This window comes from Tachyglossus aculeatus, chromosome 18, assembly GCF_015852505.1.
Source record: "Tachyglossus aculeatus isolate mTacAcu1 chromosome 18, mTacAcu1.pri, whole genome shotgun sequence".
Classification (NCBI taxonomy): Eukaryota; Metazoa; Chordata; class Mammalia; order Monotremata; family Tachyglossidae; genus Tachyglossus; species Tachyglossus aculeatus.
The window spans coordinates 17,549,941-17,560,279 of record NC_052083.1 but is presented as its reverse complement, the minus strand read 5'-3'; the positions used below and the strand labels follow the sequence as shown (position 1 = coordinate 17,560,279).

The window sequence follows — 10,339 nt, the reverse complement described above, 5'->3', positions numbered from 1 at the left end:
TTTTTTTCATTTTAAAAATAAAAACAACTCTGAGAGGTTGCTTAGACACAATAATTCATTACGGTGATGTTAAAATGATTACAGCCAATGGCAATTCAATCTGTCACCAACTCACGTTGGTTCAACCTTGACAATGTTGCTGAAATCCACCCTTTCCTCTCCACGCTAACTGCCACCACATTCAGCCACCGGCCTCTGCCCCATCCTCAATCAATCAGTCTACTACACTGTCGCCCACCCCCTTCTCCTAGAAACATTATCCAACCTTGGCTTCACTGGCACCATCCCTCTTGGTCCTCCTGTTTCTCCGGCCACTCATTCCCAGTCGCTTTTGCAGGCTCCAACTCTGCCTCCAACTTTCTAACTGTGGCTGGAGGGGAGGGAAGGGGAATATCCCTCAGAGCTCAGTTTTGGGTCCTTTTCATCTGTACGTACACCCCTTGAGAACTCCCCAGGGAAGCAGCATGGCCTGGTGGATAGAGCGAGTCAGAAGGACCTGGGTTCTAATTCCGGTTCCGCCACTTGTCCACTGTGTGACCCTGCACAAGTCACTTTACTTCTCTTTGCCTCAGTTACCTCTTCTGTTCAATGGAGACTAACACTGTGAGCCCCAAATGGGACAGGGACTCTGTCTAACCTGATTTGCTTGTATCCACCCCAACGTATAGTATAGTGCCTGGCAAATAGTAAGTGCATAACAAATATCACAGTAGTGATATTGTAATGTAATGTAATGTAATTACAATAATAATAATAATCTGTAGTTTATTTATATTAACGTCTTCCTCTCTAGACTGTAAGCTTATTATGGGCAGGGAACAGGTCTACCAACTCTGTTATGTTCTCCCAAGCGCATGGTAAAATGCTCTGCGCAAAGCAAGCATTCAATAAATATGATTGATTGACTGCCTGATTGATAACAATATAGGTGGAACGTTCTGTCAGCCAGCTGCAAAAAGATTTCACGGCCATGGATCAAGTAGCAATTTTCCCTAGCAACTATTTCCCACTAATTGTGACTTTTCATTTCCAAAGTACTCACAAGAGATGTTGAGTTTCACTCTGCCAAAGAAATCATTTTTGGATAAGAGTGGATTCGAGTCTCAAGATTTAACCTTTCAAGTCAATTTTCATGACTGTAATACCTATCTCAGAAGGCTGCATGGCCTGCAGGAGATCAAGGATTAAAATGTTTTATCAAAAATGCCTTACTCTGGAAATCAGAAAGAAGGAGGGGGTAGGGATAATTTGCTGAAATTTAAATACATGGGATGGCTTATGAAATTCTCCACCTTTAGGGACATTGTTTTTGCTTTAAAATGTATTTCTCGAGGAATTTACTAGATTTTAGCATAACAACCAAAATAGGGGGAGGAACTTCTATTTATAGGTAAATACTGAATTTTTATTTTTCCTTGCATAAAGTCAACCTGGGGTAGGGGCTCACCTTCCTCACCTTCCACTCCAATTCCAAACTGCAGGCAGCTGAGCGGGTTCTGGGATGGCATTTCTGGAGAGGAGTGCATTCACAAAAGGGATCAGCCTTTCCCTCCCTCCCTTCTCCGTAACCAACTAATCATTCACTGGGAAGCAGCGTAACCTAGAGAAAAAAGAGCCCAGGCTTGGGTAACAGAAGACCTAAGTTCTAACCCTGGCTCTAGTGAGCCCACCGTTGGGTAGGGACTGTCTCTATATGTTGCCAACTTGTACTTCCCAAGCGCTTAGTACAGTGCTCTGCACACAGTAAGCGCTCAATAAATACAATTGATGATGATGATGATGATTTGCCAGCTGCATAATCCTGGGTAAGCCACTTAACTTCTCTATGCCCTAGTTTTCCTCCTATAAAATGGGGACTACAGCCTACTCTATCCTACTTAGATTGTGAGTCCCATATGGGACAGGGCTGTGTCCAACTACATTGCCTTGTATCAACCCCAGGGCTAATCACAGTGCTTGGCACAGAGTAAGTGTGCTTAGCAGATACCTTAACTATTATTATTACCTTCTCTGTAGCTCAGTTACCTTATCTGTATAATGGGTGTAAAATACCTCTTCTCCCTCCTTCTTATGTCTACGAGTCCCTTGTGGGACAGAGACTGTGTCTGCACTTGATTATCTTGTATGTAGCACAATGCTTGGCACATGGTAAGCCCTTCATAAGTACCACGGCATTTGTTGAGTGTTTTCTGTGGGAAGAGCATGGTCTAATCTCTTGGGAAAAAACAAGGGAGGTTGAATCAATCAATTGGTTATTACTATTTATTGAGCACTTATTGTGTGCTAGCAATATACTAAGCGCTTAGAGAGTACAATAAAACAGAGTTGGCAGACACATTCCCTGCCCACAGAGAACTTGCAGCCTAGAAGACTAGTTTATAAGGCATAATCTCTGCCTTCAAAATATTTTAAATCTAATGGGGTGAGACAGGCACAAAATCCTTTACAGATAGAAGGGTGAGGAGAGTAGAAAAATGGTACTGTGCATGAATAGACGCTCAAAGTAGGAGAGACTCTATGTAAACCAGTAATGTGAAATAACATTAAGGATGCAGAAGTGTGAGTGGTAGCACAAAATTGTCAAGGTGGTAGTTGAGAGTAGAAAAAGGAATAATGGAAAAGATGAGGTTTCAGCAGGGCTTTGAAGATAGGGAGAGTCCTAGCCTGGTGGCTGTGAAGGAGGGAGTGAAAGAGTTCTGGGCCCAAAATATTAGGGGTTCTCAAGGTATTCTATCCCAAGCATCAAATATGATGTGAAATGATTTATCTACTGCATTCCACTTTCTCAATAAAATATGGAATTCAGGAGATCTGGGTTCTAGTTCTGCTTCTGCAAGTAGGGGAATATCTGCTTTGTGGTGACGTTTTCCTATCAAAGAACCGCATAAAACAATCCCTGAGGTGGCTCTAGGTCCAGAAAGAATTCTGAAAAATAGCTATTTCGGTGCTACAATGCCAGGGAACAACACTAGAAGTGAGCTGTGTCCCACTGACAAAAAGTAGGACCTGCGGGTGAATCTGAATTTATTTAAAGGTATGTGTGAAGCTCTTGCTATGTGTCAAGCATTGTTCTAAGCATTAGGGTAGATGAAACTCACTCACGTCAGACACAGTCTGAGAAGCAGAGAAGCAGCTGTGGCTTAGTGGAAAGATCATGGGCTTTGGAGTCAGAGGTCATGGGTTCGAATCCCAGCTCTGCCACTTGTCAGCTGTGTGACTTTGGGCAAGTCACTTAACTTCCCTGGGCCTCAGTTCCCTCATCTGTAAAATGGGGACTAAGACTGTGAGCCCCATGTGGGACAACCTGATAACCTTGTATCTTCCCCAGCGCTTAGAACAGTGCTTTGCACATAGTAAGCGCTTAACAAATACCATCATTATTATTATTATTATTACAGTCCCTGTCTCACATGAGGCTCACAGTCGATGTAGGAGGGAGACCAGGGACTGAATCCCCATTTTACAGTTGAGGAAACTGAGGCCCAGAGAAGATAAATGACTTGCCCAAGGTCACACAGCACGCAAGTGGTAGAGCTGGGATTATAATCCAGGTCCTCTGACTCTGAGGCCCATGCTCTATTCGCTAGGCCAGGCTGCTTCCAGTGCTCTTGCATGCCCTTCACAATCACTATCACTACAATCGATTCCTTCACTCCATCACTGAAGTAAATAGGCAACTCCATTATCATAATCATCGCTGAGGAATTTTCCTTGTTTCCCAGGCCCCTTAGACCTAGTATTGAACCAAAAGTCAACAGCTCCAGAGCATTTGTTATAAGGAAAACAGTTCACAAGTCCTTCCCACTTTCCTTTTGCTGCCCTTATCCCACACAGCCAATTTGGAAACCTGGTCTGCCTTTTTTTTTCTTCAAATGGTAGTTGTTAAGCACTTACTCTGTGCCAGGCCCTGTACTAAGCACTGGGGTAGATACAATGCTTGACATAGTAAGTGCTTAACAAATACCATCATTATTATTATTATCCTTATCATACAAGCTAATCAGGTTGTACACTGTCCATATCCTACATGGGGCTCAAGGTCTTAATCCCCATTTTACAGATGAGGTAACTGAGGCACAGAGAAGTGAAGCGACTTTTCCAAAGTCACACAGCAGACAAATGGTGGAACCGGGATTAGAATAATAATAATAATGGTATTTGCTAAGTGCTTACTATGTGCCAGGCACTGTACTAAGTGCTCCTTCAGGCTCCCAGGTCTGCGCTGTACCCACTAGGCTATGCTAATAATAATAATAATAATGGCATTTATTAAGCGCTTACTATGTGCAAAGCACTATTCTAAGCGCTGGGGAGGATACAAGGTGATCAGGTCATCCCACGTGGGGCTCACAGTCCTAATCCCTATTTTACAGATGAGGGAACTGAGGCCCAGAGAAGTGAAGTGACTTGCCCAAAGTCACACAGCTGACAATTGGCGGAGCTGGGATTTGAACCCACGACCTCTGACTCCTCTCCACGCTCTACCCACTCAGGTAATAACTTCAGTTATGTACAATTATTTCTCCTGGAAGAACCGATTCCATCTTTCATGTAGTTGCATATGCTACCTGACATTTCTCTACAACCCACTAGTGAAATCAATGGTATTAATAAATACTGTGTGTAGAGGACTGTACTGAGTGCTTGGGAAAATATTTCGGGGAAAGCCTGCAATGCTCTCCTGAATCTCTCCCCTCTACTCCTAACCTCCCACGGTTCTACCTATAATCAGTTACTTAGAAGAACAGAGCTACGTTTATGACATTTTGAAAAATTTTAAAACAGGGATTAACGGCTGAGATCAACTCTCCTTCATTAACCTTTTACAGGCAAAATCTCCAGTCTATAAAATGAGAACCAGAGCAAAAAAAATAGACACTCTAGTAAATTAAACAATAGAAATGACACCAGCTTGAGGAGTTTTGAATCTACTTTATCCTAACCATGTAACCGAGACAGAAAGTATATCATTAGTATTATTATTGCAAGTATAATGTATTCACAGCTGGTACTGGTCAGTCTGCTTGACAACATATTAACATAATTAACATATATTAAAAATTATTAACATGATAATACGAACGTATATTAACACAACATTCAACAAATTAACTAATCTGGGTTTTAAAAGTACTATCCCTGAACTCCTTAAATCCCAGCGACTTTTGCTTTCAAATAAATACACATACGGCCAATTATTAATCTGCAGTTTTGTTTTATGACTGATTCCTGCAGCTCTGAAACCAAGAATTCCAAATGAGAGGTGCTGGAAGCAATCACAGTATACCCTGTCAGTGAAGCAAATTTAGCAGTGTGAGAGATTGGCCCTTACAGGGACTACTCCAAAACAACTCTAAAATTTCCAAAGGCACGTCTTCTGTAAGGACTAACAGGGTGTGTTGCTATCTACTTTTGACAACCGTACTCTTTCTCGAAACGTAGATTCTAAGGTCCCACATTCCAGATCGTAGGAGTTTCCAAGATATCCATCACCAGGGTAATGAAAAAGGCAGGGCGGCAACAATGAAAAATGCGAGGCATCAACAGGAAAGGGGGAAAATCGGCATAAAAGCCCTAATTTTCCATTCTATAAAGCTTTGGTTCATTCACGATATGCAGTTCTGGCTGCTGAATCTTAGGATGCACATAATGGAGCTAGAGAAAGGAAAGAAAACCAGCGTGGCCTAATGGAAAGAGAAGGGACCTGGATTCTAATTTATCACATGCCTGCTGTGTGACATTGGGGAAAAGCAACATGGCCTAGTGGCTAGAGCACAGGACCTGTATTCCAATCCCAGCTTTGCCACTTTTCTGCTGTAGGACCCTACACAAGTCACTTAATTTCTCTGTGCCTCGGTTACCTCATCTGTAAAATGCAGATTAAGACTGTGAACGCTATGTGGGATAGGGACTGGATAATCCAACTTGATTAGCTTGTATCCACTCCAGCGCTTAACAAATACCATCATTATTATTTAAACTTCTCTGGGCTTCAGTTTCCTCATCTATAAAATGGGAATCAAATATCTGTTGCCCCTCTCCTTTATACTGGGAGGGATCTCAGAGGAGCAGCGCGGCACCGGGGAAAAAGCACGGGCTTGGGAGTCAGAGGTCATGGGTTCTAATCCCGGCTCCGCCACTTATCAGCTGTGTAACTTTGGGCAAGTGACTTCACTTCTCTGTGCCTCAGTTACCTCATCTGTAAAATGGGGATTAAGATTGTGAGCCCCACGTGGGACAGCTGAATCATCTTGTATCCCCCCCCAGTGCTTAGAACAGATCTTTTCCAAATAGTAAGTGATTAACAAATACCATCATCATTATTATTATTATCTGAACTTTATTCAAACAGATATAAACTTGTATCTACTCTGGAGGAAGTACAGTGCTTAACAAATACTATTACAGTCTTCTAGACTATAAGCTCATCCTCTAGACTGTACGCTCATTGTGGACAGAGAAAAGTTCTAGTCTCTGTCCTCTCTGGTCCAACCTTTACTATGCTAACCAGATCATTTTTCTAAAATGTCATTCTGTGTACATCTCCCTCACCCTCAAAACGACCGACAATTACCCATTCCTCTCTGCATCATCTAGCCCCGGACCCGTAACTTGTCTGCTGTGTGACCCTGGGCAAGTAACTTAACTTCTCTGTGCCTCAGTTATCTCATCTATGAAATGGGGAATAGTAACGTGAGGACAGAAACCAGAGACAGGGAGGCCAGTGAGGGGGCTGATGCAGTAGCCATGCTGAGTTACAGCAAGTGGGAAGCAGGCAGGTTTTGTGGCTGAACATGGCTACCAATTCCAGACAGCAGAATTAGAAACTGGCCTCACCCAAATAAAGGATCTGCAAATCCCCGACCCCTAATGTGAGCCTCACTTGGGGCATGGGCTGTTACCAAGCTGATTAGCTTGTACCCACCCCAGCGTTCAGTACAGTGCTTAGCACAAAGTAAGTGTTTAAAAAAATACCATTAAAAAAAAAAAACACAGCAAGAGAAACTCCAGAAAACTGGCTTTAAGACATTCGATCAGCTCTCTCCCTCTTCTCTACTCTCTTCTCCCATTACACCCTAGCTCACGTTTCTTGTTCTTCTCAAAGAACAAGACCCTCCCCTCTTTGGCCTCTTGTACATGCCCCCCATCCTCTTGGTTAGAACTTCTGGCCCCCCCAGAGCCCACAGACCATAGCTCTCCCCATCTTCAGAGCCCTTCTTAAATCACGTCACCTCCAGGAGGCCTTCCCCAATTAATTTCTAATCTCTCCACCTTATATATCCCAATTCCCACATCAGCACTTTCAGGCTCGCTCTGACTTCAACTCCAAATAAAGGACCAGCAAAGATATTGAGCAACACGACATTAAAGGCTTAGAGAGGAAAGACCATAAGAGAAATGGGATGAGAGAAAGAGAGAAAGAAAGAGAAAGAGAAGGGAAGAAGGTATGGAGGAGTGGTGATAACTTAAATAGAGGATAGTATTGAGGGGAAAATGACAGGAAGAAGGGGATAAAGGAAACAAAGAGCAGAAGGTGAAGCAGAGAGAAAGTATCAGTTAGTGTCTGAGGCCCCGAATGAAGCAAAAAGCTGAAGCAGTTCTTCGGACAGTGGGTGGTAAGCAAGCAGAATGCATTTCTTCTGGGAACTTTGAATGCAGAAAATATCAGTAAATTCAAGAAGGGTTTGAATAAATAAATAAATGGAAGAGGAACCATAATGGGTAACGAAAGGAAAGGTGATGATGTAGAGAAGCTGAAAGTGAGGGTTTACAGTTGGAACCAACCTAAGTGCCAAAAGGACACTGGTCCTATAAGCATCTCATTATTACTTTCAAACACAAAATCCTACGATGGAAAGACCATCAACCTGAGCCCAGTGATGGTACTATTTCTCATCAATTGTTCTTATTACTACGTCAGAGATACGGCTATGGGTGGATAGGAAAGAAAAATGAACTGTAAAACAGGGAAAGCGAAATGTAAAGAGAGCACAAAATAAGCCGTCCGATATTTGATCTAAGTACAGATTTTAGTTTTTTAATTAAAGTTTGCTACGCTTTCAAAGACTTCGGCGTGACCTGGTAATAGTTATTCATAGTCTCATATCTAGTAACCAAAAAATGTCTCATTTATCTTTTTCTCTTTTCCTCTAGTTCAACCCCCAATGAAGTTCTCAAGGCCACTGAAAAAAGTGTCTCAGAATCATGAAGAATTTGCCCCGTTAAGAATCCACAACCTTCACTCCTTGTGGGAAGGAAACGTGTCTATCAACTCTGTTAACCTGGACTCTCCCAAGTGCTTGGTACAGTGTTCTGCAGAAAGTAAGTGCTCAATAAATACCATTGATTGATTGATTCTTCCGCATCCAAGGTATCCCGTGGGGTTTTTTAGCATTTTCTTTAGAAAGAGGACTCTATGGAGCAGAACCGAATCAATGGTATTTACTGAACACTTATTAGGGGCAGAGCACTATACTAAGTGCTTGGTAGAATACAACAGAGTTGGCAGACATGTTCAATGCCCACTAAAAGATCACCGTCCAGAGGAAAGGGTCCAAAGGAAAATATCCTCTACTCATATTGAGGAGACAGAAATCTCTCTGGGTCTAAGTGCTTTCTACTACTGGATTCTGAGTGGTGAAGTCTACAATATTCTCTACTCTTAACAAATTAAGATAGTGAAATGCGCTCCAAGTACTTATCCAAAAGCACCTTAGATTATTCTGAGAGAAAGTGTAGCAGGCAAGACGGAGCTGTATGTACCGAATGAATCGAAACAGCAACGGCAGTGTGCGGGAGGTAGGATTTTGTTCAAATGTTGGGCCAGGAAGTAAGAGAAATAGTGAGTGCCAACTTACCGACTCGAGGTTGACTGGCAGGAAACAGGGTGTCACCACCTTGAAGAAAAAAGAAATGGAAGTATATAAGTCACTTCTCTTTCAAGAAGAGGAAGATAAACTCCACAGAAAGGTTTAAGGCAGACAACTGGAGGTAGCACCTTACCAAGTCCCCACCACAGGAAAGAAAAAGAATTAATTTGGAGAGACAGAATCTTTGCCCTGGAGTAGTTTACAAGCTCCTATCACTCTATCATTTATTTTATCACCCTTATTATTAACTTCCACTGTCAAGTTCCTGCGAGAAAAGTTAAAGGTGTACCCATCGTCTCTCTGGTAAAGAAATATCAGTACAAGAACATCTGGCACAGAAAACACTAAGGTCCTGGTTGTGGAACACCAGCTTTGTCCCAACCGTTGCAAGAGTTCGCTGTTACCTGGAAGAACAGAGTGACATCCCCCTCTTTAGTAATAATTGTGGTATTCGTTAGGTGGTTACTATGTGTCAAATACTGTACTATGCTGGAGCACATATATTATGTAAATACTGGAGAAGCAGCATGGCATAGTAGAGCATGGGCCTGAGAATCAGAAGGTCATGGGTTCTATTCCTGGCTCTTCCACTTGTCTGCTGTGTGGCCTTGGGTAAGTCACTTCACTTCTCTGGGCCTCAGTCCCCTCATATGTAAAATGAGGATTGAGACTCCCCCCTTTTAGAGTTAAGCCCGTTGAGGGCAGGGATTATCTCTCTTTGTTGTGGAATTGTACTTTCGAAGAGCTTAGAACAGTGCTCTGCAGACAGTAAGCACTCAATAAATATGATTGAATGAGTGAATGAATGAATGAATGCATGAATGAATGAATGAATGAATGACTGTTAGCCCCATGTGGGACAGGGACTGTGTCCAACCTGATTTGCTTGTATCTACCCCAGCGCTTAGTACAGGGTCTGGCATATAGTAAGCGCTTAACAAATACCATCACTGTTATTATTACTGCTATTATTATAACTAAGTGCTGGGGTATATAAAAGTTAATCGGGTTTCACCTTATTAAAACACTTGCCCCCTCCCTTTCTCTCTCCCTGATCACCATCTTCAACTGCGCACTCTCCAATGGCTACTTCCCCCTCTCCTTGACTCTGCATAATATGGCTTCAATCCCCTTCACTCCATGGAAACTGTCCTCTCTAAGGCACTAATGACCTCAATCAGCTCTCCTACCTTACGTCGCTGATCTCCTACTACAATTCTGTCCGCACACACCACTTCTCAACCACCAACCTATTTGCTGTTCCTAGATCTTATCCATCTCACTACCAACCGCTCGCCAACCGCTTGCCAGAGCCCGTTCTTTTTAAAAGGAGATTCTCCTTCCCTGATGCTATTCTCTGTCTTCTGACCCTTTTCGTCTTCCTATCCCGGGACGTGCTACCTTCCTGACTTACATTTACCAGTGTGTGGAAACAAAAAACTATTTTACTCGCTCCTCAAAAATCTTGG

The 10,339-nt window shown here is 42.7% G+C and overlaps 1 long non-coding RNA gene across 3 annotated transcripts in view; it reads right to left on the bottom strand.

The window, feature by feature from the left end:
- Nucleotides 1-8,863: 8,863 nt before the first annotated feature.
- Nucleotides 8,864-10,339, bottom strand: part of LOC119940109 — a 143,720-nt gene continuing 142,244 nt past the window's right edge. For all 3 annotated transcript variants that reach the window (XR_005454881.1, XR_005454880.1, XR_005454879.1), the window contains exon 4: nucleotides 8,864-8,897. This is a non-coding gene — a long non-coding RNA (uncharacterized LOC119940109). The remainder of the gene's footprint in view (nucleotides 8,898-10,339) is intronic.